A 17,622-nucleotide genomic window follows, 5' to 3' on the forward strand; every position below is an offset into this window, starting at 1 on the left:
CTGTTAACCTAGATACAACTACCGCATCCCTGCTTGGAAGGCGGTATGGACAAGGAGGGTCCAACCCCCACCTTTCTTCTCTCCTGCTCCCCCCCCCACCCTGGGTCACACTAGCAGAGAATTACCTAGATTGACCCTCAGGAGCCTGTCCCAGCAGGACTGATTGGAATACAGCGGCTAAGTTTATGGTTATTGGTTAGTAGGGAGGGAAGAGTTGTGGGTGGGATACTGAGGGCGGGTCTGTGGGAACAAAACTGATGTTATATAGAGTTATGAGAAGGATTTTACTGGCCAGATTATTGTAAATTTAAAATGGTGTCATGGATCACACGCTTATATACCACGTGGCTGTTCTGCACACTGCACTATCACGAAGACGCGCGACAAATAATACAAATGATCTCAATGTATACATGTAATCAAAAACGAAAAAGCTACAATGTACAACGATGTGTATCTTAAAACTCGAATAAAATTGTGTTAACCCCTTCGCTGCCAGGCCTTTTCCCCTCCTATGCCACGCCCTTTTTTGGCTATTTGGGGTAGTGCGCGCTGAGGCCCCTGTAACTTTTTGACCACATAAGGTATCCACGCCAAATTTGCGTCCTTTTCTTCCAACATCATGGGGATTCTGAAGGTACTCAGGGTGTGTGGATTCCCCTGGAGGGGTAACAGAAATGAGCCAAAATACAGCAAAATTTAGTTTTTTGTGGGGAAAATGGGAAAAACTGGCTGCAAATGAAAGCTTCTGAGTTTTTCCCTGCAAGTGTTATCAAAAAAGGGTTTGTGGGGCTGAAATCACCATTTTCCCAGATTTTAGGGGATACCAGACTTTTGTCAGAAACCCAAAACTTTTTACACAGTTTTGGCATTTTTCTGGGACATAGCCTATTTTTGCTAATTTTTGTGCTTTCGACCTCCTTCCAGTTAATGGTAGAAATGGGTATAAAAGCAATAATGGATCCTGGAAAGCTATACATTTTAGAGAAATAGACACAATTCTGAATTCAGCAAGGGGTCATTTGTGTAGATCCATCAAGGTTTTTTTATAGAAACTAACAGTTAAATATAGGATAAATTGAAAATGTGTTGAATAAAAAAGACTTTTGTGTCAACGTTTTCACCTGTAACTTCTTCTAATTATGACAGCTCTTTGAAAGCAATATACCGTTACATCCGCTGGACATTACTGGTTGTGGGGATATATAGGACTTGTAGGTTCACCAAGAACCCGACGAACCCAGGTCCAAAAACTGAGCAGCAACTTGCAATGGTTTTTTATTATGTACCGGGTATATAGTAATTATTCTGTAAAAATGTGTACATGGAAAAATCGGTATGAAAGACACCTATGTATTTCTGAAATGGGAACAAAATATAGAGTTTAGAAACAGTAGATATTTGCACATTTCCAAAATTGGGAATACTCATACTAGCATGAGAATTATCAGTCATTTTTTAGAATGACTTCTTTTTTACACAATGTCTTTCATTTGGAAGGCAGAAATGCTTCGAAAGTCAATAGGTAATACGAGTTCCTTTACAAATCTGAATTACCCTAAGTCTCCCGATAAAAATGGTACCTCACTTGTAGGGGTAGGCATAGTGCCCACGACAGGAAATGGCTCAAAACCCAACATGAACACACCACATTTTCACAATGCAAAATTACCCTTTTTTAGCAAAGTGCCTAGCTGTAGTTTTTTAACCCTAGCTCTGCCGGCACCTAGGGAAACCTAGCAAACCTATACATTTTTCAAAACTAGACACCCAGGGGAATCCAAGATGGGGTGACTTGACTGCCTCCCACCAGGTTCTAGTACCCAGAATCCCTTGCAAACCTAAAACATTGCCAAAAAAAAAACATTTTCCCTACATTTCTGTGGTGAAAGTTCTGGAATCAGCGTGGATCCACAAATTTACACCCACCCCGTGTTCCCCAAAGTCTTCCAAGAAAAATGGTACCTCACTTGTGTGGGTCGGCCTAGTGCCCGCGACAGGAAACGGCGCAAAACGCATCGTGGACACACCTCAATTTCGCAGTGAAAAATTAACCTTTTTCGGCAAAGTGCCTAGCTGTAGTTTTTGAACCCTAGCTCTGCCGGCACCTAGGGAAACCTACCAAACCCACACATTTCTGAAAACTGGATACCCGGGGGATTCCAGGGAGGTATGGCTTGCGTGGATCCCCCAACGTTTCCTTACCCAGAATGCCCTGCAAACCTCAAATGTAGCTGAAAAAATCACCTTTTTCACACATTTTTGTGTGGGAAAGTTGTGGCATCACCGGGTTGACACAAACTTCCTACCACCCAGCGTTTCCCCGGGTCTCCCGATAAAAACGGTGCCTCACTCGTGTGGGAGGCCCAAGTACCCGCGACAGGCAAGGGCCCAAAACGTATTGAGGCGACATGAAAATTGCCTACCTCAAAACGACCTGGTTTTGCAAGGGGGCTCACCTGGGTTTTTGGCCCGGTGCTCGGCGGCCACCTAGGGGAACCTACCAAACCCACACATTTCTGAAAACTAGACACCCGGGGGATTCCAGGGAGGTATGGCTTGCGTGGATCCCCCAACGTTTCCTTACCCAGAATGCCCTGCAAACCTCAAATTTAGCTGAAAAAATCACCTTTTTCACACATTTTTGTGTGGGAAAGTTGTGGCATCATCGGGCTGACACAAATTTCCTACCACCCAGCGTTCCCCCTGGTCTCCCGATAAAAACGGTGCCTCACTCGTGTGGAAGGCCCAAGTACCCGCGACAGGCAAGGGCCCAAAACGTAGTGCGCCTCATCAGGCAAGGGTCCTAAACGTAGTGCGCCTCACTACGTTTTGGGCCCTTGCCCGTGGCGGGTCCTTAAGCCTCCCACACGAGTGAGGCACCGTGAAGACCCGGGGGAACGCTGGGTGGTAGGAAATTTGTGTCAGCCCGGTTGTTAAACGGTAGCGGCAGTTTCAGTCGATAACCTTTCAAGTATTGCCCGGCGGTAATCGCCTCTTATACCATTCGATAATTTACCAATGAAAGAGGCAGGCGCCGGAGACTGGAAGGCAGGAAACAAAGTTTTTATTCCGTCGGAGCAGAACACATCAGATCAGACAGCAAGGTATCGTCACGAGGTGCTCTAACTGCATCTCTGAGGCCTGGCCTCTTATACACAGGTTTATGACTTTATTGCAGGTTTATCACACATGGCACATTCTTGAGATTGTCTTGATACAAAAAAGAACTTCCTCGGAATCCCCACTTTGAGCTTGTTCCCACACATATCTTCAGTGGGAGTCCCCACCCCTCGCACAGTAGGAGATGGCTATCACACAGCTGGACATTCCGCCAATTCCCGGGGGTGTGTGCAACCGGTCGGGTCTCAGGGGGTGAGGGCCTTGATCTGCTGTAATCCCTTTGATGTGGGGTGTTTTCCTTACAGTAGGGGCAATAAACTGCATCCGTAGGGCTAGGTGATGGCCTGGGATCGGTTCGGACAATCGGGCGCGGAGGATGGGGGTTATCAGGAAGGATGTATGACCATGTATGGGATGAAAGGAGGTGTTGGTCAGGCACGGGGTGTGATTTCATGGCAGGGTCGCGCAGAAGGAGAGGGTTTATGGCCTGTGTATGAGAGAGCGGGGGTGGCCGGCGCGCGGGGGATGCTTGCAGCACCAGGGGGACGCGCTGGCGATTGGCAATGAGCAGGGAGAGAGTGGGTGCCTAAAATGGCGGCCGTGCGTTCGCTGTGCGTGGCGCTGGGGAGAGGCAAGATGGCGCAGATAATGTTCAGTTACAAGCTAAATTTCCACAGTCCTCCCTTTTAACATATCTCGCCAGCTTGCCTGGCCGACATTCACCTTCGTTAACCCTTTAGCTATAATATCGTGAATGTTTTTCATGCATTCCTTAAAAGTACAGAGTTTTTAGGACAGGCAGGAGCAATCTGACACATTTGTACATAGTTACATACAGTTGATAAAGTAGGCGAGGAGGTAGTACATACAAAATTACATCAGCTGTGCCGCATGTCAGGCCCAGGGATAGGAGGAGGAGAGCTTGTTTGAGCACAAACATGATACTGTAAAGCAAAAAAAATGTTTCTGGCAAAACAAGGGATATTTTTGCACATTACTTAAGGCCCAGACTTCGTGTGGATCAAAAATAGTCAGTATAGTCGTGTGCATGGCTGGTGTTGTATGAATGTCATTATACAAAGTTAGATTTTCTTAACTTCTCAGTGTACAGTCGGAAGTGACTGACGCAACATCATGAAAACTCGATAGGAAGATAGTTAATATAAAAAGGTGGTTGGGAGAGGAATTCAACTTAACATGAGTTCTTCTTTCCAGTGTCCTATTATAAAGAGCCATCACTGGTAAGCTCTTATTGTTGTTCTTCTTTTGTTGGCACTGTTGAGCACCGGCGGTGGAGCTAAGGTCCAGCTCAAATCCAATTTCTCACGTGGCAGGGTGTGACCATTCGTTGTTCTCCGATCACAGTCCTGTTCCCTAACACAGTTCATCATAGGATCTTTGAGACGGGGTACCCGCTTTTTGTTCTTCTGTAGTTAAGTCAAATTCAAAATCCATATAAAAGAGAGAGAGAGAGAAGGGGTGTGGCGTGCTTCGGGATGCCGGGGGAAGAGGGGGTGGAGTGGGGTCGGATCAAAAAGCGGACCAAGGGGGGGGGGGCAGAATCTTCCAGCACTGGGCCCATCAATCGGGCCCGACGGGTTGGGACTTCAGGCACGCTGGTCAGCGAGCAGGGGGCCTCGAGATAGCCCTTCGTTCCATCGCTTATCATCCTGATAATGGTGCCTCGTCTCACGCCCTTTTTGCTTCGTTGCTTCCCCCTTGGTCGATGCCATAGATGTTCCATGGTCCGTAGCCAGGCCGTGCGACACGTCCGACCCCTCTCTTCCGGTGGCCGCACGTTATCTTTAAATGAGTACAAGAAACAAAATCTTAGAGAGTTGGCAGGGAAGACACTTACGCACTTCATCCTCTCTACCAACCACCGAGTAGTTGGGGAAATGCTTTTATCGGTTGCTGTATGATTGATGTCTATTAACTCTGATGTCAGTGTGCGTGTTACTAATTTATTAATCATTTCTGTGGTGCAGGTTTCTGTGGGTGTCCCTGTCCATCGTCTGGCCTGCTAGGTGTCGATTCCTGTGCCCTATAATCGTTGCAGGAAGCCTGACATCTGTCAACCTTCTGGTCTTTTAAAAAAAATTCGAACCGGCTTCTCCCGTAGAGACTCGTTCATCTCAACACAAGTTCTGTTAATACACATTTTCCTCCGAGGACTGCTAAGTTTATGGAAAAAGTGCGAGGTGCTACTGTCATGGGTTCATAGGTATCTATTTCGGGGAGGGACATAAGCTAAACATTTTTCTTGCTGGAGACAATAGGTAACCCCCATCAGCTTAGGCAATGTACCTTTAGAGAACAAAGTCATCAGTTGTTTTGCTCGAAATACTCTGGGACGGCTAGTACAGAGCTGGGGTGATTCTGGGAGGACGGGTGCTTGGACATTCTCGTTCGGGACAATTGGGCGGGGGCAGTTCTGGGCGGTGGAGATGGTGTCGTTAAAGCTCTAAGAACGCAAACCACTGACATATAGTCCCCGTGATGAGGGCCAGATTGGGAGACATCAGTCGTCTTACCTGTCCTTTCTTTCTTAGTCAATTAAATTCAAAATTTTGCAGAAAGGAGAGGTAGTAACGTGGTAAAGTACGGTCGTTTTTGTTTCTGTCAATTTGTTCGAACACCGCCGTGTTTCAGGCCAATTATACACAGACTGAGGAGGTATGTGTCGTGTAATTTATTCAAAAAGGAAGAGGGCAAGGAAGCCTTCAGTGAGGGAGGGAGAGAGAGAGAGAGAGAGAGAGAGAGAGAGGGAGAGAGAGAGAGAGAGAGAGAGAGAGAGAGAGAGAGAGAGAGAGAGAGAGAGAGGGAGAGAGAGAGAGAGAGAGACGTGCGCATCAAGTAGGCTATTTGGCATATGTACGACACAAAACGAGAGAGAGAGAGAGACATGTGTACGATAATAGGCTACTTGGTGCGCACACAACATGGAGTAGCATGGGTCGGTTCTATGTAAGAAAACACAAGCGGGGGAAAGACATGAATTCGGTGATCACGTACACACAAATACCGGATAGGGTGTGACAGTACATGCGTCAAGCGCAGAAACTTAAGACGGAGACTCAGGGCTACGTTGAGTATGGGGACCTCTCCTTTCCTGTCCTCTTTCCTATGTATGCTGCGTATTTTCAGTATTTTGTAGTTTATCTTGGGGAGGGGTGTTGGACCTTTTACTCCCCTCCCTTTGATCGATGGACGAGCACTTCAATCATACGATGACGCTCTCTTCATACGACCCAAGCATGAAATGCATACACATTCATACCGCATAATCGTAGCACACACGCACAATCATACCATACAGCTTTTCATGTTCCCAATGGTGGTCTGTACTTTGCGCATTATCCCGGAACTTCGTCGTGACCTATAGAGGGGAAAAAGAGGGGAGGGGATGTGCAGTATTCAAAGTACATTAGCGCGCGTAGACACGAAAAAGTTCTACTTACCGCGTACCAGGCTAGCCGCAGGAGTGGGTAGTACCACAGACCTATTATTCTTTTCTTCCGAGAAAAAGATGCTCTATTTCATTCATCTCCTAAATTCGGGTTCCCTGGTCGTACATGTATTTCTCAATCGGTCGTGTATTATGGTGCAAGATACCATACCTTGCATTCGGCATATACCTTAAGCTATAGTTGACCATTTTCTGACAACTCTTGAAAAAAAGACAGGTGTGACGGGTACAAATTCCGTTAATCAAAAAAGATTTAGGCAAATGGGGCCTGCATTATCTGTTTTCTATTGATTGGGAGTAACAATCATTTATTCAAAAGAAAAACCTTTACCAACCTAGATGATTTGTCATGACACTGATTCCGTAATTCCTTTAAGAAGCCCTTTATTTAAAACAATGTCAGTATACAAATACGGGCCTACAACCGCTATAGGCCGGCCACGGCGTGAGAGGCGTCGAGTATCATGAGCAACACTACTTTAGCATAAAATCGGTACCCTCCCCGTCCCCCCGACCATCATGTGTGGAAACATCGCATACATATCTCTTTTTTTTTTTTTTTTTAACATAAATGTCAAGTAATCGGGACGCCATAAGGAGCTGCAGGCCCCTCCTACATTGGCGCCATTTTGGGGCGAGGTCGGGTGGGTCCAGTGCACAGTCTAAGTCTTTCCACTAACTAACTGCTGGACCAGAATCCCTTTCGGTAGTTCGAGAACTTTTCGTTAGCGTCAGATTGCGTCAGCATGACGTCACCACGATCTCGCAGCGATGCCGTGATCCATCCTTAGGGCGGGACAGCAGGCAGGTCTCACTGTCGCCGCCTTGAATCAGTCTCTTTCATAGCATCCGGCGGAGGCAAGGTGGTTGTCGCCCGGGGCAAAGAACAATGGCGGCGGCTTGCCCTCACCGGAAGTCCGCGGGAGTCGAGTGCCAATGACTCCCGCAGACTCTGCAAAGCTGAGGGGGCGTTTTGTCAAGGGTGGGGCCCACGCCCAAGCAGACAAGCCTCCGAGTCCAGGGCCGTCTCACGGTGGGCTAGGCCTGGATCCGAAGAACCGACCGCCGGAGCAGCAGCAGCAGCTCTTCGTTATAGCCACCGGGGTGGGTCCCTCGATCCCTCGGCTGCGGGGGCCCATTTCTCGAGTGGAACGCTGATGGCAATCTTAGTGGATCCGCGCCTGAGTGGCTACCCGGCAGGCAAGACTTGAATGGCTGTCCCGTTGCAGCCGGTCGGTGAGTGCAGGGGCGCCCACTCATCTGGGCGGCGAGTGAAGTGGCTGGGTGCAACTCAGCTGGCCGGCGAGTAAAATGGCAGGGTGCAACTCGGCTGGCCGGCGAGTAAAATGGCTGGGGTGCAACTCAGCTGGCCGGCGAGTAAAAATGGCTGGGGTGCCCTCATCTGCTGGTGAGCCTCCACCTGGGGAGGCGGGGGAGGCCCGTCCGCGTCGCTTCCCCCCGCCAGGGCACCCTTCGTTATTGAAGGAAGAAGAAGAAAATGGGAAGATCCGCACGACGTGGCAGACCCAGCTTGGCGTTGCCAGGGTCTTGGCGCCGCGTGTGGCTTCCGGACTATTCGCACAGTTGTCCGCCACTGATGTCAATGGATTTTTGCATGGCTTTTATAGCCCAAGGCCGACTAAAAGGACCGCCCAAAACAGGCCAATGTTGCAACTTCGAGGAAGGAGAGGCGAGGACGGTGTCACATGGACGTAAATGCTTTGGGATGCAGGTCGCAGCAGACTGTCATATAAATAGTTGTTTAAAACGTGTTTTAACCTGTTCATCTTGTCGGAATGTTGTTATACCTATAAGTTATTAAAATGTTTAATCATACTACTTTGTTGGAGTGTTGTACATATTTGCAATCTAGTTACAGTGTAATCGGAAAATGGCATAGTCCAATTGTGCGTGATCCTAGTCAAGTTCGGTGACGTCGATGGTGGGTATCAACAGGCTTTCGGTCGTGTTTACTGGGCGGGGTGGGTGGTAGGGCAGACATGTTTAGGCAGCGAGAGCGATGGAGCCGGGCTACCTCGTGGCCGTCTTGACCGTGAGCTTGGCTCCTTCCCCTAGTTCCATATATCCCACAAAGGGCTATTTCCTAGCGTTTCTTTAGTTTTGTAGGGTCAAAAAGGATCCCACCAGTGGCCACTGACTCTCGGGGTCCCCCTTTGTATATTTTATGCCATAGCTTGCTACAAACTACGGCGATTAGTTCGTATTTAGTGAACATGTCCTTATTAGGGGTGCCTTCCAGAGGAGCCGGATGGTTCACCTTTAATAAGCGGTCCTGGCAGAACCAACTACCAATCAGTGGGGAGAAGATAGGCATGACGGGTTTCAACGGGGACAAAAGTCAGCACTACCTATCTTTTCACTGCTTGCAAAGACTAGACAGAATATCTCTATTCCTCGTTATTTGTAAGCAAAGAATACCTCCAAAAGAACCAATATCGAACAGCTAGTGTTCGGACAATCAATCAATCAATGGGGAGATAAAGATAGGCACGACGGGTTTCAACGGGGAAAAAAGTCTGCGTTACCTACCCTTCACTATTTGCAAAGACTAGACAGAATATTTCTATTCTACGTTATTTGCAAACAGAGAATATCTCAAAGAGCACTATTCTTCAAAACAATCAATGTTCGGACAATCAATCAGTGGGGAGATAAAGATAGGCATGACGGGTTACAACGGGGACAAAAGTCTGCGTTACCTACCCTTCACTATCTGCAAAGGGAGAGAGAGAGAGAGAGTATTTCTACTCCTCCCCGTTTGTAGACAGCGAATATCTCAAAGAGAACAATCAATAAGCAATACTAGTATTTCAATCAATCAATCAATCGTTTCGCAATTTGTCGTGTTTCACGACCTTACCCGGACCGCGTGGACAGTTTCTCGTCTTCCGCCTCCAGCGCCCGATCGTCCTCTACTCTCCGTATTTGCCGCGGCACTCCTGATGGTTCCCAGTCAGGACCGTAGATCACTCGAGAGAGGTCTGCTCGGAACCAGTGAAGTTCGGATGATCGGCTGCCAGACGAGGGTCTATCGGGCAGGAGCTCTCCCGATCGTTGCAGTCGTTCACTCTGTCGTCAGGACCTCTCCCACTGGATCCACGTGTCGCTGATGGGCCCCACGCTTGGGACGCCAATTGTTAAACGGTAGCGGCAGTTTCAGTCGATAACCTTTCAAGTATTGCCCGGCGGTAATCGGCTTTTATACCATTCGATAATTTACCAATGAAAGAGGCAGGCGCCGGAGACTGGAAGGCAGGAAACAAAGTTTTTATTCCGTCGGAGCAGAACACATCAGATCAGACAGCAAGGTATCGTCACGAGGTGCTCTAACTGCATCTCTGAGGCCTGGCCTCTTATACACAGGTTTATGACTTTATTGCAGGTTTATCACACATGGCACATTCTTGAGATTGTCTTGATACAAAAAAGAACTTCCTCGGAATCCCCACTTTGAGCTCGTTCCCACACATATCTTCAGTGGGAGTCCCCACCCCTCCCACAGTAGGAGATGGCTATCACACAGCTGGACATTCCGCCAATTCCCGGGGGTGTGTGCAACCGGTCGGGTCTCAGGGGGTGAGGGCCTTGATCTGCTGTAATCCCTTTGATGTGGGGTGTTTTCCTTACAGTAGGGGCAATAAACTGCATCCGTAGGGCTAGGTGATGGCCTGGGATCGGTTCGGAAAATCGGGCGCGGAGGATGGGGGTTATCAGGAAGGATGTATGACCATGTATGGGATGAAAGGAGGTGTTGGTCAGGCACGGGGTGTGATTTCATGGCAGGGTCGCGCAGAAGGAGAGGGTTTATGGCCTGTGTATGAGAGAGCGGGGGTGGCCGGCGCGCGGGGGATGCTTGCAGCGCCAGGGGGACGCGCTGGCGATTGGCAATGAGCAGGGAGAGAGTTGGGTGCCTAAAATGGCGGCCGTGCGTTCGCTGTGCGTGGCGCTGGGGAGAGGCAAGATGGCGCAGATAATGTTCAGTTACAAGCTAAATTTCCACACGGTGATGCCACAACTTTCCCACACAAAAATGTGTGAAAAAGGTGATTTTTTCAGCTAAATTTGAGGTTTGCAGGGCATTCTGGGTAAGGAAACGTTGGGGGATCCACGCAAGCCATACCTCCCTGGAATCCCCCGGGTGTCTAGTTTTCATAAATGTGTGGGTTTGGTAGGTTCCCCTAGGTGGCCGCCGAGCACCGGGCCAAAAACCCAGGTGACCCCGCTTGCAAAACCAGGTCGTTTTGAGGTAGGCAATTTTCATGTCGCCTCAATACGTTTTGGGCCCTTGCCTGTCACGGGTACTTGGGCCTCCCACACGAGTGAGGCACTGTTTTTATCGGGAGACCTGGGGGAACGCTGGGTGGTAGGAAATTTGTGTCAGCCCGGTGATGCCACAACTTTCCCACACAAAAATGTGTGAAAAAGGTGATTTTTTCAGCTAAATTTGAGGTTTGCAGGGCATTCTGGGTAAGGAAACGTTGGGGGATCCACGCAAGCCATACCTCCCTGGAATCCCCCGGGTGTCTAGTTTTCAGAAATGTGTGGGCTTGGTAGGTTCCCCTAGGTGGCCGCCGAGCACCGGGCCAAAAACCCAGGTGACCCCCCTTGCAAAACCAGGTCGTTTTGAGGAAGGCAATTTTCATGACGCCTCACTACATTTTGGGCCCTTGCCTGTCGCGGGTACTTGGGCCTCCCACACGAGTGAGGCACCATTTTTATCGGGAGACCCGGGGGAACGCTGGGTGGTAGGAAATTTGTGTCAGCCCGGTGATGCCACAACTTTCCCACACAAAAATGTGTGAAAAAGTTGATTTTTTCAGCTAAATTTGAGGTTTGCAGGGCATTCTGGGTAAGGAAATGTTGGGGGATCCACGCAAGCCATACCTCCCTGGAATCCCCCGGGTGTCTAGTTTTCAGAAATGTGTGGGTTTGGTAGGTTCCCCTAGGTGGCCGCCGAGCACCGGGACAAAAACCCAGGTGACCCCCCTTGCAAAACCAGGTCGTTTTGAGGTAGGCAATTTTCATGTCGCCTCAATACGTTTTGGGCCCTTCCCTGTCGCGGGTACTTGGGCCTCCCACACGAGTGAGGCACCGTTTTTGTCAGGAGACCCGGGGGAACGCTGGGTGGTAGGAAATTTGTGTCAGCCCGGTGATACCACAACTTTCCCACACAAAAATGTGTGAAAAAGGTGATTTTTTCAGCTAAATTTGAGGTTTGACGGGCATTTTGGGTAAGGAAACGTTAGGGGATCTACGCAAGCCATACCTCCCTGGAATCCCCCTGGTGTCTAGTTTTCAGAAATGTGTGGGTTTGGTAGGTTTCCCTAGATGGCCGCCAAGCCCGGGGCCAAAAACTCATGGGACCCCCTTTGCAATAGGTTTTGGGCCCTTGCCTGACGCGGGCACTAGGCCTACCCACGCAAGTGAGGTACCATTTTTCTCTGAAGACTTTGGGGAACGCAGGGTGGGTGGAATTTTGTGGACCTACGCAGATTCCAGAACTTTCCACCACAGAAATGTGAGGAAAATGTGTTATTTTGGACATATTTTTAGGTTTGCAATGGATTCTGGGTAACAGAACCTGTTGAGAGCCAGTGAAGTCACCCCATCCAGGATTCCCCTCGGTGTCTAGTTAAAAAAAATGTACAGGTTTGCTAGGTTTGTCTACGTGCCAACTGCGCTAGGGCCCAAAATCCACAGGTATGCACATTGCTAAAAAACATTCGGAGCCCAGTGGGCTTTCTGCCGCCCTGGGGGGGAATTGAGGAAGGGGGTTTAATCCTGATATGCCCCTAAAGGGGCAGAAAGACTGTGGCTATTTTTTGTGGGGGTGTGGGCATTGGTATGACCATTTTGGGCAGCCCCCACGCATAAAAAAAGCCTGCGTACTCGCTGGCGCCTAGTGGGCTTTCTGCCCCCCCCCCAGGGGGCAGATCAGGGGCCACTGCCACCATCTGCCCTCCCGGGGGACAGAAAGACTGAATTTCTCTGGGGGTGGGGTGGGGTATTGTCATGCCCATTTTGGGGAGCCCCTACCCCTACACTAATAAAACAAAAAAATCCATGGTTTCTAGTGGGCATTCTGTGCCCCCAGGGGGGGGGGCCAGATTGGGGGCTACAGCTCCCATCTGCCTCCTGGGGGGCAGAAAGACTGTGATATTTGGGGGTGGGTTGGGGGCATGGGCCTGCCCGTTTTGGGCAGCCCCCACCCTTATTTTTTATTTTTTTTACAATTCCCTGGTGTCTAGTGGGCTTTTTGCCCCCCCGGGGGATGGCAGATTGGGGGCCGATGCCCCATCTGCCCCCCAGGGGGGGCAGAGAGGCTGTAATGGTGGTGGGTGGGCAGGGGAATTGGTGTGTCCGTTGCGGGCAGCCCCCACCCTAAAAAAAACCTAAAAACTAATCCCTGGTGTTTAGTGGGCTTTCTGCCCCCCGAAGGGGCAGATTAGGGGCCAATGCCCCATCTGCCCCCGGGGGGGCAGAAAGACTGTAGTAATTGGGGGGGGGGGGGGGGTGGGGGCATGGGCCTGCCCGTTTTGGGCAGCCCCCACCCCTATTTTTCTTTTTACAAAATATCCCTGGTGTCTAGTGGGCTTTTTACCCCCCCGGGGGCAGATTGGGGGCTAATGCCCCCATCTGCCCCCCAGGGGGGGGCAAAAAGACTATAATGCGCAAAAATAACCAGGGGGGAGCAAAGGCCCTTGCCCAAGGGGCAGCTCCCCCCTCCCTGGTGTCTAGTGGGTGGATCCCTGCTTGGGGATCGCCCTCCTGTGGCGATCCCCAAGCGGGGATCCACTGGGGAGCAGTACCATTGGAAAGGGGAGATTCTCCCCTTTCCAACGATACCTCTCCCGTCTTTCTACGTGCTCAGGGGGCTGAGATAGCCCCCTGAGCACGTACAAAGTGAAACCTGAAATGAGCCTCTTGGCTCATTTCAGTTTCACATTCACTGTAATGACGTCGGCGCGACGTGCGCGCCGATCGTCATTACAGTGAAAGGGGGGGGAGAGCCTCGGGAGCTGGGGAAGCTCTTCCCCAGCTCCTGAGGCTATTTGCAGTGACAGGGAATCCCTCTGGTGCCCGCACCAGAGGGATTCCCCAGGGAATGCCTCATGACGAGCTGGACTCGTCATGGGCACAGCGCGACTGTGCTCCATGACGAGTCCAGCTCGTCATGGGCATCCAAGGGGTTTAAAAGAAAAAAAACAACATGCCAAGAACATCCCTGGGTGGTCATGCTCTATATGAAATCCTGTTTGGAGTGAGAATGTGGGTCCCAGACCTCTATAATGTCATCACAGTGGCAGACACACCGTTTGACATCAATGAACGTTTGGCTGTTTATCAGGAACTAAATGAATTCCACTAAGCAATATCCAAGGAAAACACACCACCACTGTGGAAAAGTAAAGGTTGTTCCAACAAGATCTGGCTGGGTCCAGAAGATTGAATATCTGGTCGTGGAAAAAATTGTAGACTAAAAATAATTTTGGCCATTTGTTCCTGTCCTAGCTGTCGTAGGTACCACAACTGTACTTCTTCCGCACCTTACCAGTCGACAAGACAAAAGGTCTGTCACAAATGATCTGATTGAACCACATGATGTGGCCAATTCTCAATAGTAGGCCATGTGGATTCCTGGGTAGCCACCGCACTTCTCTCACTACCATACAGGAAGTTCAGATAGAAGCTTTAAAAACTTCAGTGGGATATCGTGACACAAATAAGTCATACTCCTCAGTGCAACTAATAGCGCCAAACCTCTTGTGGTTCAATTAAATAGCTTAGTCATTACATACCCTAATATTGTAAATCGCTCCTTTGAACCACAAAGTTCACTGTACATATTTCACATTTTTTGTCACCTTGCGCCTTTTTGCTAATTTCCCATTGTCACTTGCGTCGCCACTTATTTGTGTCACGATCACATTTGTGCACCAAGTCCAATTCGGGTTGCCTTTGCATTCTATGCCTACAGTGCAGTTACAACTGTACCCTTGTTCATTCGTTACTTTAAATATATGATTGTAGGAGAATAGGGTCTTCTATCCTATGGTCACCCCAAATTTTTGCTTTTTGCTTCACTGGTTTTTGACATATTGAGGCTGTGGGCCTGCCAATCAGACCCCCAGCCTGCTGTTCTCTCTACTAAATTAAAACTATGCACCCTAGGTGCATAACCAATTGGAAGTGGATCACCCTGTCAGCCCCTGTACCAGTGTACACTAGGTACCCAGGGCATTGGTGTACCCAAGGCCTGCCAGGGGCTGAAGCATGTATTATGCCACCCCAGGCTTGGCCTAACAATCTGACACAACTGGCTGATCACTCAGCTGGGGTAAGTTGGTGTAATCACCTCTTACTTAGGTGTAGTATACCTATACCTAACCTTAAATGGGACACCTGGTAACCTATAAGTCACTCCTATGGCAGGCCTTAACAATCCTGAAGGCAGAGTGCTTGGTTCCATGTGAGATGGTGCTCTGGCATGAGCTGAGCCTGTCTGCAGTGGTCGGAACAACTTCCTTCTACTGTTTCCAGATATCGTCATACCATATACTCTTAAGTGCATTATGAACCTCGCGGTTAAATGCTATCTTTGGTTTGGCTTTATCAAAACATGTCGAGTAAGGTGTCATACGAATTGGAATACTAACCCCTCGCCAATTCTGGCAACGGGGTTAGCATTCCACCCTTCTAGAGGGACACGACATGTACAGTACCTGAAACCCGGGTAAAATCAGACATAGCCTCAGCTCCACAAAATGGATGCTGCCACCACAGACACAAGTCTGCCCTCCTGCTGCTGGGAGTCCTTCCAGCTTGGGAGGTGTGGACAAAGGGTTTCCTGCCAGGGGAGGTGCATGCACCACCCCAGACAGGATTTTGTGTATTGGTCAGGTAGGGCTTGAAAGAAACCAGACATGCCTGTGGCTCACAAGGAGCCTCGGTGCATATGCCAGTTCAAACCGGTCCTGGGGCACACCAGTCCCGGGCCTGGGGCGAGCTGGACAAAGGATTGGGGGTGTAACCACCCCCCTTCCTGGTCCCACCCATAGGGAGGGACCTAGCAGGTAGTCCGGCCCCTAGAATCCGCTTAAAGGTAGGAGCTGTGTCCTAAGACTTCAGACATCCTGGAATCAACTTGAAACTAAGAAGAAGACGGGAACTTCGACATTCTGCTGCACAGAAGACTGAAGGAAATCTCCCCTGTGGTCAGGGAGTGACCACCTTGCTAACGCAAGCACCATCCAGCGAATCAACGTCTGCTTTGCCGCCGCCTCCCGCCGGAGCCCGAGCCCAGAGACTGACAAGACCTGGACCTCCAGACCTCTCACCGTCCGATCCACAGTCCCTGAAAAGAGGAGACCCGTGGAGGCACCGAGACACGTGGAGCCAGCCATCTTGGAAACGACAACGACAAGCTGCAAGTGCAACAACCGAGGCTCCCTCCAAGTTGTGCTTTGGGATCTGAGAAGCCCAACCCTCGAGCAGCATCTGCACCAAAGGTGAGCCCTCCAGCATCTCCACGATCTGCGTGGGGCCCTTCTGCATTTTGCCACTCGACGCGCCTAACCGGTTGCTGGCCCGCTGGCTAGTAGCCATCTTGGTGACGAACTTCACGAAATACACTGCTGGTCTGGTTGCTCCAGACTGGCCCTTGCTCCCCTCCAAAGGAGCAGTCCCTCTGACCTTGCTGGTCAGAACCATCAGCTTATCTTGTTCTCCACAACAATTGCTTTTGCCAAGGCTTGTTTGCTTCGATCAAGTTGCCGACACCGCCGACAGTGAGAGCCTGCGTGGGACAGCTCGTGAACCGACTCCTGGACGTCGTCAACCTCCAGGGACCACGTGGCTGCAGAGACAAGCTACACCTTTCTTCCTGTTTGCACCCGACATTGCCTGGTACCCACCTGGTGCCACGCTGGTCACTGGCTAGTGACTGTGAACACTGTCCCCTCTGCTTACAGGTCTTCAACATCTCCGATCCACTCTTGGATCCACCGCATCTCTCCCGGACCGACCGCCTGCAGCATCTTTGTCTTCAGGCTCCACGGAACAGATAGAAGAAACCCGACGCACTTCGAGGCCTATGCACCCGCTTCCTGTGGGTGAGGTAAAGCTGGCACTCCTGTGCCCAAGTGTAGTATTACATCTCTAGTGCCTGTGTTCCAAATCTTGAGTTCCTAGTCCATCCGGAAGATCCTCTTTGCAGTAACTTTGTACTTTTTACGCACCCATTGAAACCTATGGGAGCACGCGTGTGACTATTTGCTCTGCACACGCCACCCGTGGACCTCCTGGTCACTAACTGAAGTTAGCTCCTTGTAGGCCCAGCGATTCTAGAGGCCCTAGGCCTTTTCCCTTTTCTGTTCGTGGTACTTATACCACTATTTTAGTATATGGTTTGAGCGGCCACCAGGGCCTATCCATATAAAGTGCAACTTCTGTGTATTCTACTGTAATCTTGTTTGACGATTTGTGCTCCTGTGCTCATAAAGAGACTAGGGGTTACTTTGAGAAATAAATACATATATATTTTGAATATATATCTGTGTGGTGTCCTTTCATTGGTATAAAAGGGGGTTACATTTGGTAAAACAGCTGGCTTAACACGCTTCACGAGTTTAGCCTCAAAGACTGCTTAGCCTACGCTACCACTAGGGCAGCTAGTCCGAAAAGGTTGACTTACAACCACACCATAAGGGTTGCTTGGCATGGTACAAGGTGATCACTTTAACTAGTGAGCATCATATACCAGGCCAACTTCTCACAATGGTGGCAGCGGTGGGATTTGAGCTTGCTGTGTTTTACCATTGTAATCTCTTGGTTACCAATTGAAAGATCACATAGGTACCTGTAGGTACATATTGTGAGAAGTTGGCCTGATATGTAGTGCTCACTATTCTAGTGATCACTGTGTATCATTCCAAACAGCCCTTATTGATGATTGGTTGTAAGTCAACCTTATAGACCAGCTATCCTAGTAGCGTGGATACGAGCAGTCT

The sequence above is a fragment of the Triturus cristatus genome, chromosome 4_2, assembly GCF_964204655.1.
Source record: "Triturus cristatus chromosome 4_2, aTriCri1.1, whole genome shotgun sequence".
NCBI classification, from domain to species: domain Eukaryota; kingdom Metazoa; phylum Chordata; class Amphibia; order Caudata; family Salamandridae; genus Triturus; species Triturus cristatus.